The sequence below is a fragment of the Macaca mulatta genome, chromosome 2, assembly GCF_049350105.2.
Source record: "Macaca mulatta isolate MMU2019108-1 chromosome 2, T2T-MMU8v2.0, whole genome shotgun sequence".
In the NCBI taxonomy this organism is placed as follows: domain Eukaryota; kingdom Metazoa; phylum Chordata; class Mammalia; order Primates; family Cercopithecidae; genus Macaca; species Macaca mulatta.
In genome coordinates this window covers 202,087,058-202,105,207 of record NC_133407.1, presented here as the reverse complement: position 1 = coordinate 202,105,207, position 18,150 = coordinate 202,087,058, and the positions used below count along the sequence as shown (strand labels likewise).

At 35.1% G+C, this 18,150-nt stretch overlaps 1 protein-coding gene across 5 annotated transcripts in view; it reads left to right on the top strand.

Annotated features, from left to right (window-relative positions):
* Window positions 1-18,150, top strand: part of ROBO2 (roundabout guidance receptor 2) — a 602,415-nt gene that overhangs the window by 174,928 nt on the left and 409,337 nt on the right. The gene's annotated exons all lie outside the window — the stretch shown is intronic.

The window sequence follows — 18,150 nt, the reverse complement described above, 5'->3', positions numbered from 1 at the left end:
ACATGCCCCGCTAATTTTTGTGTTTTTAGTAGAGATGGGGGTTTCACCATGTTGGCAAGGCTGGTCTTGAACTTCAGACCTCAAGTCATCTGCCCGCCTCAGCCTCACAGAGTGCTGAGATTACAGACAGGTGTGAGCCACCATGCTTGGCTTCAACTTCTTTTTAGATACTTTTCATCTCTAAATTATTGTTTATTTATTGCTCCTTTTCATCTCTCTTGGTAGTTCTCCTTCTTTTGCAATTTGGTTAAATGATTATAACCAAACTCATTGAGCTTTATTTTACACATAAAATTTTGAGAGAATCATCTGGACAATATAAGTGTGTGTGTGTGTGTGTGTGTGTGTGTGTGTGTGTGTGTGTATCACCTGAGTGCTTTCTTTTGGGGGTAAAGTATTTGACTGAGACACTAAAGATTTGAGTTGTTGCTCTGCGTTTTACTACTGACTGTGCGCCTTAAGGAAGTCATTTAGCTCCTGTTAACATCAGTTTGCTGATTTGTAAAATGGCTAAACAGTAGTACTCGCCCTCTACAAGTCACAGAGCCATTGTGAAGATCGAATTACATATGACATTCAAAAACGCTTTGCAAATGTTAGACCTTTACTAATTTCAGTCCATATCAAAATTCCACATTGTGTAGAACATTTGTAGATCTTTGAAATTACATAATCTTAAAAATATTTGTGAAATACAGTAGAGATGTAGATCTGAATTTCTTTAAGACAAAGTTCTTTAGTGATATGGAAACAATGACATATCCAATCAGAAGCATAGATGACAACAGAAAATGTTCAGAACATGGCTTCAGAAAACATACTAATAGTTTTTGTTTTGTTTTGTTTTGAGATGGAGTCTTACTCTGTCGCCCAGGCTGGAGTGCAGTGGTGTGATCTCGGCTCACTGCAACCTCAGCCTCTTGGGTTCAAGTGATTCTCCTGCCTCAGCCTCTTGAGTAGCTGAAACTACAGGCATGTGCCACCATGCCTGGCTAATTTTTGTATTTTTTAGTAGAGATGGGGTTTCACCATATTGGCCAGGCTGGTCTCAAACTCCTGACCTTGTGATCTGACCACCTCAGCCTCCCAAAGTACTGGGATTACAGGCATGAGCCACTGTGCCTGGCCGAGAAAACATACTATAGCTTTTCACAGACAAATTGGCCATTTCTCCATACACAAAAATTACATTTTAACTGCAAATGAAAATATAGACATATTAAGAGTATGTAAAAAGTTGATTATTAATTTAAAATTAATCATTTTAACTCAATGCTTTACATATATTAAAAAGTGTTCATTTATATATGTCATTTTTTATAAGAATAAAATATTTAAATATTATAATCTCTAGTATTTTAATATAGTTCAATTAGATTCCTTGTGGAAATTATAAATGATTCTCTAAAAAAATAAAGTCATTATTCTGTCAAGATGATTAAATGGACATTTTTTCCTAATCTTCTAGTTGAACCATTGAATCTTCCAGTGATGTACTTAAAATCATGTAAGTTATAAATAAACTTTCATAGTAGGTGTAACTAACTTCATCTGACTCATGAAGAGAGATTAGTATCTCTTTTATTATTTAGACGTTAATGAACTTTCTGTCCTACCCAGTAAAGTTACCCATTCATCTTTTTGAAAAAAAGATGAATTATTGTTGAATTTGCCTCCTAAGTATTGCTATGTTGTATAATAGTAGAAATAATAGTAGAGAAATAGTAGAAACTGCACTTTTTCTATTACAAAAAAATAGAGAATATAGATTGGAAAATCTGAATGAAGTCAAAGTTAGCATTGAGTGTTAAATACCATTTTCAGTATCCTTTATGTATGTAATGGTAAAGCTTTCCAATGCACTTTGGATTACGTGAGCTACATATTTTTGGCAAGGAAAACATCGGTTATATGAACGCTGCAGACCCACAGAGGCCTGGTGCTCAGCTGCGTCTTTCCACGGCTGTAGTGGTTCATACCTCTGCTGCACTCGTTCTTGACTTGGCACCCTCTGCCAGTGCTGTGTGAGCTGCCCAGTTCCTTGCTGTCCTTATATGGTTTTGTAAGCTGAAATTTCACCATTTAGACCAAATAAATAGAAGGTGTTGCTTACTCTTTTAAATGAGTTGTACAGCAGAAATACAACTTCAACCAGTTTAAGCTAAAAAGGGGCTTTTGTTTTAAAGCTAGTAAGGGTGACATTGATCCAATGCAAAAGAAGGAAGCAGAGGCTAATATTGGGATTCAGACTCACTCCAGTCTTTCGTGTATCTCTTATCTACACCCCCCACCAGTATTTGTTGTCTCCCCTGTTCTGTTTCTCTTTTTGTCTCTCCCTAGATTGATCTTCTTATAACCGTGAATCTTACATAGTGTTCCCCAAATAAAAATAACTCAATGACTAGTCTATGTCAAGAGCCCATCCATTCACCAGTTCACCAGGATGTGTAAAAACTGGGCTGTTTGGAAAAGATCTATAAAGTAAGAATTCCCAAAAGAAGGGGATTTTTGTGAAGATGCACAATAGTTGTCCAAAAAATATGACCATATATTTGTTTTAAAAAATTAATAGCCCAATGGACTTTTCCCTCCTCTCCTCTCCTCCCCTCCCCTCTCGTGTCTTCCCCTCCCCTCCCCTGCCCTCCCCTCCCCTCCCCTTCCTTCCCCTCCTCTTTTGACAGAGTCTTGCTCTGTCACCAGGCTGTACTACAGTGGTGTGATCTCGGCTCACTACAACCTCCACCTCCCAGGTTCAAGCCATTCTCTTACCTCAGCCTCCAGAGTAGCTGGGACTATAGGCACCCACCACCATGCCCAGTTAATTTTTGTATTTTTAGTAGAGATGGAGGTTTCACCATGTTGCCAGGATGGTCTCGATCTCTTGACCTTGTGATCCGCCCACCTAAGCCTCCCAAAGTGCTGGGATTACAGGTGTGAGCCACCACGCCTGGCCCAATGGACTCACTATCTTATTTTACCCTGCTGCCCAAAAGCACTAGGTGGAAAAGAGACGTTACATTTATTTTTGTAAGTTGAGATGTAGATCATATCCAAAACCTGCTATAGAAATATACTAAGTTGTCAATATGAATAATTAGGTACAGAGAATTGTACCTGCTAAAAACCTTTTAATCTCACTGATTTGGTGTGTGTTGTTTCCCCAGTGGGTTACATGTTACCAATAACCTGTCAGAAGAATTTGAATATCGCAGAGGATTTGCAAAGTAATAAGGAGATGAAAGACTTTTTCAGAAGACTTTTTTAAAAATGGAAACTTATTTTTAAATATAGAGGAATGTAAGAACTTGCAAGTAAGAGTGAATTGGTTTGCAAAGTAGATTCTGTTTTCCCTTCATGTGATCTTTATTGGTTTATATTCTCTTCAGATTTTCTTCATGTCATTTGGAAACAACTGCTGTTCAAAAACTGTATCTTCATATGCAAGCGTTTACTATAAAACTTTTCTTTAATCTGTGTTTAAAGCATTTCTTTTTCACTCTAACGTTTTTTCTTTATTTTAAGCTAGTGATGAGACAGAATGGTGATATGTCCATTTGCTTCATTTGATATGCACATTTGTTCTATGGGAAAATGTGGTCTACTCCTAATTTCATTTTCGTTTCCTAAATAAGAAGACCCATTAAAAAGCAGACATCTGGTGTACAAAGCACTTAAAACTGTAGCTCCCAAGGAGTGCTTTCTTCCCTCTTTAAATATGCATGGACTGTTGTTTTGGTAATCCACTTCACCCTGTCAAAATAGAATCAAATAGAATGTATGTGTGACCTCTTCCCCTTCTATCCTGGGAAAATGAGTTTCAAGATCATTGAGGTGTACAGTATTCCGAAGCCTTCACTTTCCGTTTTATTCACCCTGAAAGCTCTTACAGTTACAGAAGCTGAAAATTTAGCTGAATCTACTTTAATAATAGCTATACTGTTTTAGTTATAAAGAATGACTCTATGAACTTTAAGCATTTGAACCATAAAGAATGAATATAAACTTTTAAAAAAATAGGCTTTGAAAGGAGTCTAAGAATATCTGTACCTTCATTAATTTTTTTTTTATAACAGATAGGGCTCAAGGTTTTTAATATAGTTACCTCAAAAATTCTATGTGCAAAATAGTTATGTTTAATGGATATTGAAACTAAATATGGTTAACTTATTTTCCTAGGAGAACAACTAAAACAGGCGCACTAAACATTTTTCTTTTTCAACTGATGTACATTTAATGTCAGTTTGCTTCCTTGAAATTTAGGCCCACATTCCCCAAGATTGAGTCCTGTAGAATATTAACTTTCCATATCCACCCACTCTGTTCCATGCAAAAGGATTACATGGTCAAATGGCACATACCTTGCTTTCTCCTATAGATTCATAATTGAAATTTGGATATTATACTTTCTACCAATGCTTTTAGTAAATATATCTGTGCAACCTTGGTTCACCCATTTGCCTAAGTATATTTAACACCTAAACGTTAAAGAAAAATCACGTTTGAAAACTGTGACCTAGATTATGTTTATATGCAGATTATATCAGACAATAGTACAAAACTTTATTAAGACAAGAGAAGTATCTCATTTTTTTCTTCCTTCTAGTTTGGATTGTTTATTTTAATATAATTATATCAGTCTGATTTGGTTAGCTTGGAGTTTTATTTTGTTATTGTTCTATAAGTAGCTGCATTATCCATAACAGTTCATATATATCTTATTTGTGTATGTCATCCTCAATGCTGTTCAAATATTTTAAGGGAGAGAAATGGATGCTTTTGCTTTTAGAATCTATTTACAAGTTTTACGCTTCTGAATTTCGGTAAATGAGTCTGTGCCACTTCTACATTTTAAGATATTTTGTTGTAATTAGAGTACTTCTAACCAATGATCATAAAAGTAGTAGTCTATTAATTTTAAATCATATTTTCTAACATTATCTATTAATGTGTTTTTGACAAATGTGATGCCTATGAGAAGACAGCTTCTTCACTAGAGGAAAGTAAAAGGAGCTTTTGAACCCTGACCCAAATCTCTGAATTTATCTACCATGTTGTTCCAGTCGAAAGGCATTGAACATAGTTTTTCACAAGTCACAAATGTTTGAATATCAGAGCTGAAAGACTGCCTAAGTAAAATACAGTACTTATAGGATGCTTGGGGAAAAGATATCTGGTAAATTTAAAATTATGCCAATGATATTCTTTGCTTATCCATTTGCAACAAAATCCTTATCGGCCTTAGAAGACGCACATAATAAAGTACAGAGAACAACATTTGCTTATTCTTTAAACTTATGGTCTTGTAACGCTTCAATGCTATCACTGTGGTTACTAACGATCATTGTATTTATTGTATATTTGAGTTAAATCTATATTAATCCTAGGGCTTATCGTAAAATTGTGTGTGTTTCTTTTTTTGTTTGTTTGATTTATTTGGAAGGGTTGTTTTTTGTTTTTGTTTTGTTTTAGAACTAAACTCCTCAAATAACTTTATTTACTAGCTTTAGGTATCTTTCTCCTAAAACAACAGAAAGAGTCATGGTCAGGGGATGGGCAGAAGAATCTTGATAGTTTGAATTTCAGAGCTACACAGATCATAGATAAGATATACTTTATGTTATCAGACATTTATTTTTCCCTAGATAAGACCGCTGATAGTGGACTATAAGACTGATGAATAATATTTGATTAGTCAAGTTTCCATCAAATATAGGAAAAGTTTTAAATTGTAGCTATAGGTTTAACATAAATAGCCAAATTTATCATTATATGATTTTTTACTTTTATTATGAAAATTCTCAAACATAGAGTATTAGAAAAAAGTAGCATAATGGTTGATACATAATCATGAGCTAGATTTAATCATAAGTAATATTTTCCCACAATTTTTATCTATCCCTCCTGTTCTTTACTGTGAAGTACATCAAAGCATTCAGTTCACTGCTAGATACTTCATTATTCACGAAATATATACAGACCTCTTCTCACAAAATTAATAAAATTTATTGTAAGCACTTTATTTTTTAAATGGGAGATAAAACATAATTGGAATTACTGTGCTCATGTTGTTTCATTGTATTGAAAGCAAAAATTGATTTTTTTAAGGATATTTCTTCCCATTTTGCTTTTATTAATAGATTCTAATTCAGTCAACTTTGCATAATATAGAGTGATGAAAAAGCCCCTTTTTATTCCTTCTGACAGCTTTTGGATTCCATTGCTCATCTTCAACAATATGCTGGAATTATTGTGTGAATTCTTGTTATTTTTTTCTTCCTGTTCTTCAAAGTACAATTTCTTGAATGTACTTTGTACTTGCAGCCATGCATTATCAGGCAACCTATTTTATAAATTCTATAATAAATAAGCGTCTCTGTAGGTCATTTTTGATTAACCTGATTTAAAATAAAATGATTTACTAAAGATACAGACAGGGAATACTGTGCGTTTCTAAATCAATTACATGCATATTCACTGTCAAACAATTGCATGCAATAGTGTATTAAATGCACTTAATAGTGTAAAAAATGACTCACTGCAATTGAATTAACACTTAAAAGCTTATAATAATGTTTTAAAGCCATAGACATTTAAGTAAAATTCATTTTAATCCAGAAATAGAATTTCTATATGTGACTTCATGCTATGGAGATTTTATCACAGGAAGATGTTCAAGATGTTTAATTTAGGACAGCATATCTTGTAAGTTCAGATTTTAAGGAGGAGCATTTTAATTAGAATGGTATCATGGGACTCATTTAAGCGTACAATGTTACACATCAGTATTTTCCTTATAATCTGGAATATTACTGGAATGAAAATTTGGAGATGCAGTTTTACTTTTCCAGCATATGCAAGAAATCATACAAGATGAACCCATTTTTATTTTGGGAATGTTATACCCACAACACATTGAAATGTGTTTTAAGTTAGACAAACAACAAACAAGTTTTGACCAAGAAAATTAGAAAATTAAGGTTTTCTTAGAAAACAAACAAAATTACAGCAAGAAATTACTCTCCTAGTGAAATAAGATGACCCTATATGGACTGTTGTATGTGAATATTTATGTCTTTATTTTTTTCAGTTTCACATATATTATTTAGTGAACACAAGAATACAGTTTTAGTTTTCATTTGATGGCAGTTTTCCTCACTCTCCACTTCTTCACCAACTCCTCCTATTTTCTTCCCCTTTTTTCTGCTATTCCCCTGCTCTTCATCATACCTACATGGCTTAGAGTTGCTGGTAGATTTTGGTGCCCATGCTAAAATGTGAACAGAAGGAGCAATGTAAAGAACAGAAGCTCAGTGTAAAGATGAGCTGAAGTAAATCTTGAATACCTGCTATTTTGACTTATATCATCTCAATTGACAAAGTCAAGATTGCAGACGGTCCTTGACTTATGATGGGGTTATGTTCTATTAAACTCAAGGTACGTTGGAAATATTATAAGTCAAAAAGGCATTTAATAGCCCTAACCTACCCAGCATCATAGCTTAGTCTATCTCACACATGCTCAGAACACTTCCATCAGCCTGCAGTTGGGCAAAATCACCTCACACAAAGCCTACAATAAGGTGCTAAATATCTCATATAATTCACCAAACACTGTCCTTGAAAGTGAAAACCGGAATGGTTGTGTGGTACTCAGATACAGTTGCTCCTGAATATGCATTACTTTTGCACCATTGTGAAGTCAAAAAGTCATAAGTTGGTGACTGTACCCCGTTAAAAAATAGCGGTTGCTGACCAAGTTGATTTTTCTTTAACAGCTTCAATTGTGATGTCAAAGTAAATGTAACTTTTTTCAGCAAATTGTTGTCCTTGAATACAATAAAAAAGTTCCATCTTAAAAGCATTTTTTTAGTGAAAAGAATTTTAGGCTTATAATTTTCTTGTAACAGTGGAAAATATAGTCTCTGAATTTCTTTTTTTTTTTTTGTAGTGTACAAAGGTACCTTTTCTTCATAGTTGTTTTAACTACCTCAAAATGTAAGTTAAAAAATAAAAGCAAGAAACATGGGCTAAAAATGATATTGCAGGTGGTCATAAACCACAGGTAAAACGTATGTCTTTAAAATATTCACATAAGACTGAGACATATCATTATACAACTTTTCCATTTTGCCTTTTACCTCCAATTCCATTTAGAACAATTAAGAAAAATACCTTCAAATATATTATTTTTATGACATAAGTGAATTTGAACAAGATATTTCAAAAGGCAAATATTGAAAAAACTCTACTGCAAAACATTTTGACTCCTAAAATAGGATTGTGATAAAATAATTAAAATTTGATTTTTTAATGCAATTGAAGAAACACCCAGCACAGCCCATTTCTAAGGAAAGAACAAATTAAGGATAACATAAAACAAAGTTGACTTGTTGTAAAGTTGATCTTTCACTTTTAAAACGACACCCAATGATTCGGCCAGAGACACTGTCTACATGTAAAAACTTGTTTGTATGTGATGGTTTTGACTGACAGGTTGGATCAAGTTGAGGTGGGGAAATGGGGTGGACAAAGGAGAGGAAACATGTTATTCACTCAAGTCAATCAAATAACCTGATTGTTCTTTCAACTGCCTTACTCTGTCATTGGCTGTCAAGTCAGTCAAAATAGTGAAACTAGTTTTCGCATGTATGCAGAGATTTATTTTATGAGTGCTACTATCTCACCCTTGTAAACACAGACATAACAAACATTTAAGTCCACATGTTGAAAATTATACGTAAATGTTGCAGATGTTTATGGGTGCAGAGGTATGTAGAAGAGAAACCATGCTGAACTTACAGCCAACACTGTAATTTCCTAATATTTGACTTCCTATTTGACAGAGACTGATATAATTGGTCAAGCATACACCAAGATGCTCCTTTACAGAAACATGCAGCAATATTTTCCTGTATTATGGTATCCAAACTGGTGATAGTTACAGGAATTTTATTTTTATTTTTGTTTACTTTTTTGAGACAGAGTTTTGCTCTATCACCCAGGCTGGAGTGCAGTGGCATGATCACAGCCTAATGCAGCCTTGAACTCCTGGGCTCAAGGGATCCTCCCACCTCAGCCTCTGGAGTAGCTGGGACTACGGGCAAACACCAACACACCCAGCTGATTTTTCTATTTATTACAGGAATGTTACAGAGAGTTTGCATTAAATAGCTCAGAAAACAGATACTGTATTACATACACACACACACCCTTTTTTTAAATTTCAAAAATTACTTTGCCCACTTTTTGATGGGGTTTTTTTTTTTTTTTCCCCCTCATAAATTTGTTTCAGTTCCTTGTTGAACAACGAGAACATATGGGCAGAGGAAGGGGAACATCACACACTGGGGCCTGTCTCAGGGTTGGGGCAAGGGGAGGGAGAGCATTAGGAGAAATTCCTGATGTAGATGACGGGTTGATGGGTGCAGCAAACAACCATGACACATGTGTACCTATGTAACAAACCTGCACGTTCTGCACATGTACCCTAGAACTTAAGTATAATAATAAAAAAATACTTGCAAGATTAAAAAGAAAATGTTAGCAAAATCCAGAAACACTAAACCGAGTCAATAAGAAGACCCAATTATGTCTGATCTCTTGAAGTTACTCTGTTGAAATGCTCAAGTCCAGATTAACCTCATCAATTTAAAAGGATTAGCTTAATTCATTTAAACTTATAAATAGTTGAACTACTCGTTTTTAGGTCTCATGCAATTTACCTATGTGACTCAACATCAAATCTGTCTGCTAAGTTCATTTGGCATGTTTTGTCACTAAGATATCTGCAAAACCAATGAAATCAACCTCTTAGAAGCTTTTTTCACATTTAAGAACTGCTTTTAATTTCTAAGCCTTCGCCATGGTGTCTGTCATGTATTTCTCACAAATGACAGCTACTGATATGGTGGCAGCTATTGGTTGTTGGGAGGGAGATGGGATTCAGTGTTATATAGCTATGTATGGTTTTGAGATTATTTTATGTACATTACCTAATTCTCTCTTTAGAAACATCCCAAGAGTATTATTACTACTATTACTATACTCCCCGGAGTAGTATTAATACTCTATTAGTATAACAATGTACTATAATGCTAATATTATTATTCTACTATTGAACATATAAATCAGTGGAGGCTTAAGGACATTAAAAGAATGGACCACGTTGTATTGGGTGCGGTGGCTCATGCCTTGTAGTCCCAGCATTTTGGGAGGCCAAGGCAGGTGGATCACCTGAGGATAAAATTATTTTATTCTACTAAAAATTAAAAAAAAAAAAAGCCAGGCGTGGTGGTGGGCTCCTGTAATTCCAGCTACTTGGGAGGCTGAGGCAGGAGGATCGCTTGAACCTGGGAGGTGGAGGTTACAGTGAGCTGAGATTGTGCCACTGCACCCCAGCCCAGGCAACAGAGTAAGACTCTTGTCTCAAAAAAAAAAAAAAAAAAAAAAGAGAATGGACCAAACTGGACCAGCTCATGGCAACAGAATAGGCAGGGGAGGCCAGTGCCTGCTGCGGTCGGGGCACCACCATTCTCTCCTTGTGCTGCCAATGTTGCTTCCTTCTAGGTGATGTTTATTTCAACCCGTTGAAATCAAGAGGTTATTATTTTTCCTAACAATTTATTATTGAGATTCCCTTCATGAAGAAAGATCAAGTTTTTACTTCAAAGGGACTGTAAAATGATAAAAATTGTTTAACCATCCATGTCTTAGGCTTAATGGTGAAAGTATAAGTTAAAGTAAACTATTATTTTATCTGGTGAATGAAAAGCTTGAGCTTTGTTAAATGATTTTCCCTTGGTTTTGGGAAGTATATCTCTTAACTGTGTCCAAGAACTCTAGGGCTGTTACTTGAATCACCCATGCTAGACATAGCTTTTTTTTTTTGAGACAGAATCTATCACCCAGGCTGGAGTGCAGTGGCATAAGCTCATCTCGCCGCAGCCTGGATCTCCTATACTCAAGCGATCCTCCCACCGCAGCCTCCCAAGAAGCTGGGACTAAAGGCATGCACCACCACACCTGGCTAATTTTGTTTACTTTTTGTAGAGACAGGATCTCCCTGTGTTGCCCAGATTGATCTCTAACTCCAGAGCTCAAGGGATCCTCCTCCCTTGGCCTCCTGAATTGCTGGGATTACAGACATGAACCACCACGCCTGGCCTCCATAGCTCTTCTTAAAATACAAGAGCAATAACAATAATATAAACAGAAGTTATTCTACAAATGTAATATTAACCTAGATTTATTTGAAGGTGAAAGTGAATGCAATTGGGTGTGCCAAGGGCAATGTGGGAAAAACAATTAATTTATTTTTGTTGGAATTGGACATATGTATTCACACCAAATGGAAGCATTTTTAGGGCATACACATTTTATATTAGTTTACTTTTCTATTCGAATCATTCAAGCAAATCTCAAAAAAAAGTTTGTATCTGAAAATTGTTTTTTGTTTCAAATTTCTTTAATGAAAATACTGTAAGGTTGGCTTCTACATTAAATACACAGAAACTAAAGTTACTAGAAAGCACAGGTTAGTTACTAAATTGAGAAAAACATTGAACACTTGATGGGAAGGAATTATGCAAACAAGATCCTGGTTTTCCTAAAATTAGACTTTTTTAATGCAAAATTATTATTTTACTATCTTTTTATGAAAATAATTAACTTACCCTTTAGTGTATCTAGATTTTGATTTTATGCATTATTTTTAGCATGTTTCTAAATAGGAAAATTAATTTTTAATTTTCATAGGCAAATTAATTTTTAGTTAATGAAAGAAAATAATTTGTGTGATTGAACATGTGCTTGGAAGGTTAGTAAAAAGAAAAATGTTGCTTTATTTAGAATTGGGATCTACTTTCTCACTAGTTAAGAATCCTTCTAGGCCTGGTGTGGTAGCTCACACTTGTAATTCCAGCACTTTGGGAGGCCGAGGTGGGCGGATCATTTGAGTCCAGGAGTTCGAGACCAGCCTGACCCATGGTGAAACCTAGTTTCTACAAAAAATATAAAAATTAACCAGTTGCGGTCGCGGCGCCGGTAACTCCAGCTCCTCTGGAGGCTGAGGCACAAGAATCGCTTGAACTAAGGAGGCGGAGGCTGCAGTGAGCTGAGATTGTGGCACTGCACTCCAGCCTGGGCCACAGTGAGTGAGCCTCCGTCCAAAAAAAAAAAAAGACACTAAGGTAAAAGAAAAGCCTCAAATTCTCTTAAAAAGTGGGGAAGGATACACACTCAGGACCCCCGATGAGGTCCCCTTATCCTTTTTTGGGTGCTTTAATTATATGCCTTACTTCATTCTTTGAGTTTTTAAAACCTCACCTCCTACTTTACTAAGAAAACAGAGGCGACATGCCGGAATCTTTTTTCACCTGTAAGTTCTTCATACATTATATTATTATTTTTTTCCTTAAAATCTCAGGACAGACTGGACTCTACTGTGTTCCCCGCCTAAAATCCCGAATTGGTGTTTCTGTTTCTCATCCTGTTGGCCTTCTCTGGAGTGTTGTTTTGTCGTTTGTGACTTTTCTAACTCTGTTTGTTTCTCTCCACGACGTCTTCGTCTCCACTCACAATGTTTGATCAGCAAAGAGTAGATTATTCCAGTCTTTTAAGAATCTAGTCTCTATCCTTGAGGCTCTACTGAAATCACTCTCTCCAACATCTTTCATTGTTTTACCCAGTCCTTGTTTTCTGTAGCTTTCAAATTATTGACTATCCTGTCATCTTTGGATATTTTTCTTTCTTTGAATTCAGTAATATTATGCACTCTAGGTGCTCTTCCTATCATCACCTTTGCTGTATTGTTTCTTCTTGCCAAAATTCCATTTCTTTTCATAACTATTTATTACATACCTGCTATGAGTCGGGTACTTTTAGTGAAACTGGGGATACAAAAGTGACTAAGAAAATGTCCTGCTATTATAAAGTTGCATGCTGGTGAAAGAGAAATGAAATCAATTAGAGAACATAAATGATAGAATTTAAGTTGGTGGTGAAATTCTATGGGAAATTATTATAAATCAATGGAGTAAGTGGCCAGGGAGAGCTATTTAGCTGGCATGGCCAGGAATTTCCTTTCTTGGTGAGTGGCATTTAAATGGAGACCCTTTTGGTCTCTCTTAGAGGCTGTTCTATAAAGTCCTGGGTAGAGAAACGAGTGGAAGAAACAGAACCAGTGGAAAGAGCGAGAGACAAGAATGGTGAATCTGATAAAAATGGGTTCTTCGATTTGTAGGAGAATGGTTTGAGAAAATGGGAAATGCAAAGGTGGAGACAATGAGTTAACTATTTCTAACAGCAGGCTCTGATATGCCTGAGATGTGAGACATTAAAAATGGGGATATTATGACACATGTGTGTGCTCCATGGAATTACCCCAGATTGAGGGAGACACTGCCTGTGCAGAAAGGGATGGTAGCCGTTGGAGTAAACGCCAGCATTGTTGGTGCTCTTGGATTTTTACTGGTGGTTTTTGCCAATAATGTGATGGTGATGGTCTAATTTGTACTTTGGTAAGTTATATATGTGTCTATGTCTTTCGGTAGATTAAAATTAAAATATTTCTTATTCTTCTTTGTCCTGGCCGTGATTGCCTTTTCTAACATCTAGTGCAATGCTCAAAAGTGTCTGCAGATTTTTGTTGCCTCATCATTTTCAAAATGTTTCTGGGTTTAAGCCTAAAATGATATATCATTTCATTTAATGTAAACAATGGCCTTTAAATTACCAATACCAGTTGCATCTGATGCATATTGAAGAGCTTTGAATTTAAGTTATCGTGTATGAGACGAGTGCTTAACGATATAAGCAGGTGGAGTACATTTACTCTACTGATATGGAAAAACTAAAGGGGAGAAATGTCCACAACAGAGTCGTATAAGAGTTTTTAACCTAACCTCCTGGCCAATTTTCAGCTCTGCATAGCTCGTCTGATTGATTGTTGTCCCATCAACTCATGTGTTTGAAAATTCAAAGTCAGTAATACCATCAACAATTCAGTAATATCAATAAGCCGAAGCCTGGCTGTATTATTTTGGGAATATGATTAAACTAGTGTAAAATAAATAATCCTTGCCCCCCACCACCTTTTTTTTTTTTGTCTTCAGCAGTCCTGTGGTTTACAGGTAGCACATCTGAAGCTGTTATGCATTGGCAAAGCCAGTGTGGATTACAAGAATACACTATCAGGCCCTGGTGACAGGAGACAAAAGCAACATCTGCTTCCTAGGCTTTCTGTGCTACAGAAGAGAAGCCCTGCCCATCACTATGTGTAAAATCACTGTAGTATCCAGTGCCTGGAATACTCATATTAGTATCTAGAAGCTAGTGGGGATTTAACTGTATTTCACATTTCAGTATAATACTAGTATAATGCTTTTATATCAGTATCCCATGTTAACTGTATATGCACTTCATTATTTCAATAATAATTTGAAACCAAGTCTTATGTGTTTATGTAAATTTTTATATTTTACATTCATATACTGATATTTATATGAAATTTAGAAAAGAAAATGTGAGCAATTAATTCTTGTTAATTACCTTCTGTCTGGTTTTCTCTCAAGAAAATAATAGTTAAATGAATTGAAATTTATTTGCTTCTACTGTCACATAAAAGACAAAATATCCACTAGTGAATCCACGCAGCATACAAATATATATGTTAATATTTGCACAACTTAAAAACAGGCATACTGTATCTGTGTTTCTGTTTTCTTAAAATAAACACATTGGGATTTATAAATGTTCCTGAAGAAATGCCTTGTATTTCCAGCCAAATTAGTTCTGAGTTTGGCATTTGCTCTTTGCAGCCTAACCAGGGAGTGGACCGTGAGTTTTCCTGGAGCTTTGGGAGTTTGGGTTTTTGCCTTTGGAAATTAAATATGTAATATTGCTTTGTCTGGGCTGGCTTAGGACAGGATCCTCCCTTCATTCCAGGGCAACGTCAAAATTCATAGAAGAGCAACAGCTCATATGGTCTATTGAAATCAAATCTGATTCTTCCCCTCCCACCTCCCACGCCTGCCCTTGGGACTGTGACATCATTACCATCTCAAGAACCCCTAGGGTTGTTTTTCCTGTTAAAATGAAGTGAGATTAGGGTTCTAGGAGAGAGCAGTCAAATATTTGAGCACTAATCATGCCTGGATGTCTTTTATTACTTTTCAGGCAGTGGAATTCTTTTGGCTTCAAGAATTACACCACAGTCGTTTAATGTAAATGTGGACAGAAAAGAATACAATTAGGTGAATCACACAGACAATCTGCTTTTTTTACAGCAATCCTTGAAATGAAAGATGCATATATTAGAAGGTTATCTGGCATATGAAAGGGACATTTATCCCCCAAGGAGAGAAGGAAACTACTTAAATAAGGTTTTATTAATATTTTTCAATTAAATGTTGCACTTTCTTTATCCTTTTTCCTTTTGTAATTTTCATGTTGACCTATGTAAGTGCTTTGTTCATGTAGCAGTCACTCTTTCTTGGGAAGTCATCAGATGGAGCAAGTTTATTGAAAAAGAAACAGAATTAAAAATTCAATGACAAAAATTCAAATAGTGTCTGTTTAGAGCTTATCTTCTTAATGTTAGGGCTTTCAAGGTTATTGGTTGGGGACTTTTGGGATTGTTTTTAATGCTCATGTGGGTGATGCCAGTATCAAAGGAAGCAATGGCGCTACTTTAATTCCAAGGGTTTTTGATGATTGCATCATGTTTAAGCATTGTGGAGATAGATATATATATATAATTGTAGCATACAAAAGTGATTCATTTTTGTGATTGAATTGTTTAAATTAGAAAAGACAGAATAGCACAGTCATACAAAATGAAAGGTGCTTTCTTTATATATTCTCCCAAAATATGATTAATGGAAAAACAATGACTTTTTATTGTATTTTGGTAAATTTTGTAATCTATGGTGATAAACAATATTCAATAACCTTTATTAAAATGTACATTTGGGAGAATATCATACATACAATTATGACTAATCATGAAAGACAGAACAGCCTTCAATGCTATTGTTTTTAAATCTATAAAATTAAGAAATGCTACCTGACCTGCAAGATTTCATCCAGCTCTAAAATCTTATGCATTCTATAATATGGGAGGAAAATATTTTAATGATGTCAACAGAACTTACCTAAACATAAAATGTGAATGTGAACCTATTATACCTTTATACATTCCTTTTTAATGAATTACTCAAAGTTGTGATATTATATATCAGCAAAATAAATTCAACAAAATAATAAATTGAACATTAAAGAGAAAGTCTCAGAGATTTTAGAATACTTATTTAAAAATATTTCTACCATGCTTTCAGCCAAAAATGAAATGTAATTCAAAAGCATCCACTGGAAAAATTAAACTTCTTTCTGCCAGAATAATCTAGTATTAGCATTTCATGCCTTTTTAAAAATAGATTTTATTTTTTAAATCAGTTTGAAGTTTACACTGAAATTGAGACGGTATAGAGATTTCCCATATACTCCTTCCCCTAGACATACATAGGCCCCCTCACTATCAACATCCCACACTAACGTGGTACATTTGTTACAATTGATGGACTTACATTGACACATCATTTTCACCCAAAGTTCACAGTTGATGTTAGGGTGTTGACCGAAAGAGTCAAATTCTGTAAAATATTTGAAGAGATTTATTCTGAGCCAAATATGAGTGACCAATGACCTGGGACACAGCCCTCAGGAGACCCTGGGAACATGTGTCCAAGGTGGTCAGGACACAGTCTAGTTTTATACATTTTAGGGAAACATGAGACATTAATCAAATACCTATAAGATATACATTGGCAGTTCTGTCTGGAAAGTCGGGGCAACTTAAACATTTGGTGGTGTCATTGTTTAGTATTTTGCCCAGTCTAATAGATGTGCAGTGGTATCTCGTTGTTTTAATTTGCATTTACCTGATGACATATGATGTGAAACATCTTTTCATATGCTTACTTGCCATGTACACATCTTCTTTGGTAAGATGTCTCTGAAAGTCTCTGACACAATTTCTAATCAGATTTTTATTTTTATTGTTGAGATTCTAGGGTTGTTTATATACTTGCATAACAGTCCTTTATCAAGTATGGCTTTTACAAATATTTTCTCTCAGCCTGTGTTTGTCTATTCATTCTCTAGACAGCATCTTTGATGTGGCATATCGTTTTTATTTTAATGAAGTCCATTTTATCAATTATTTATGTCCTGGATTATGCCTTTAATGTCATATCTAAAAAGTCATTGACAAATCCAGATTCATCTAGATTTTTCTCTTATGCCATTTTCTAGAAGTTTTATAGTTTTATGTTTTACATTTAGGTCTGTAATTCATTTTGAGGTAACTTTTCTGAAGGATATCTGGTGTTAGCATTCCATGCCTTTTTGATACCATTTACCCCTGAAAATAAAGTCTACATCATTATTATTATTTTCCATGTTGCCAATTTGATTGAGAACTCTTATGGTTTAAAATTTTCTCAATAGTTTTCTATTAAAATAGATTTGAATGACAAAATATTTCTATGCAGAACATTTACATTTCTAAATATTTGTTTTAATATAACTTCAACTATATTTTAAATCTAATTTTCTTTTTTAGAAACAGATTTCATTTAGTAGGCTAAAGCTACTTTCCTAATACTATGGTAACATTTAATTTTTTTATAAATATAATTTGTATGAGTTTGGGCCTTTTTAGGCAAACAGACCACCTTGGTCCTCAACACACACTTTCTCCCAGTGTATATTCAGTATCCGCTGTGTACATGGTATCACAGTGACATAGATGTTTACACTGGAGCAATTCTGTTTTCTCCTCTGCTTGCAGAGAGAGGAGGTGGCTGACATCTTGAGCAATTTCATTCATTTCCTTGTGTCTCTAAAAATGCACAATCATCCCTTGGTTCCAGGACCGCCCCCCACCCCGACCCCCCATCCCAAGAATACCAAAATCTGCAGATGCTCAAGTCCTGCAGTCAGCCCTGTGAAATCCACAGACACAAAAATCAGTCCCCCATGTCCTCGGGTTCCTCATCCCTCGAATACTGTATTTTTGACCCGCTGTTAGCTGAATACAATGATGTGGAACCCATGGATATGGAGAGCCAACTGTATAGTTATTTGATTAAA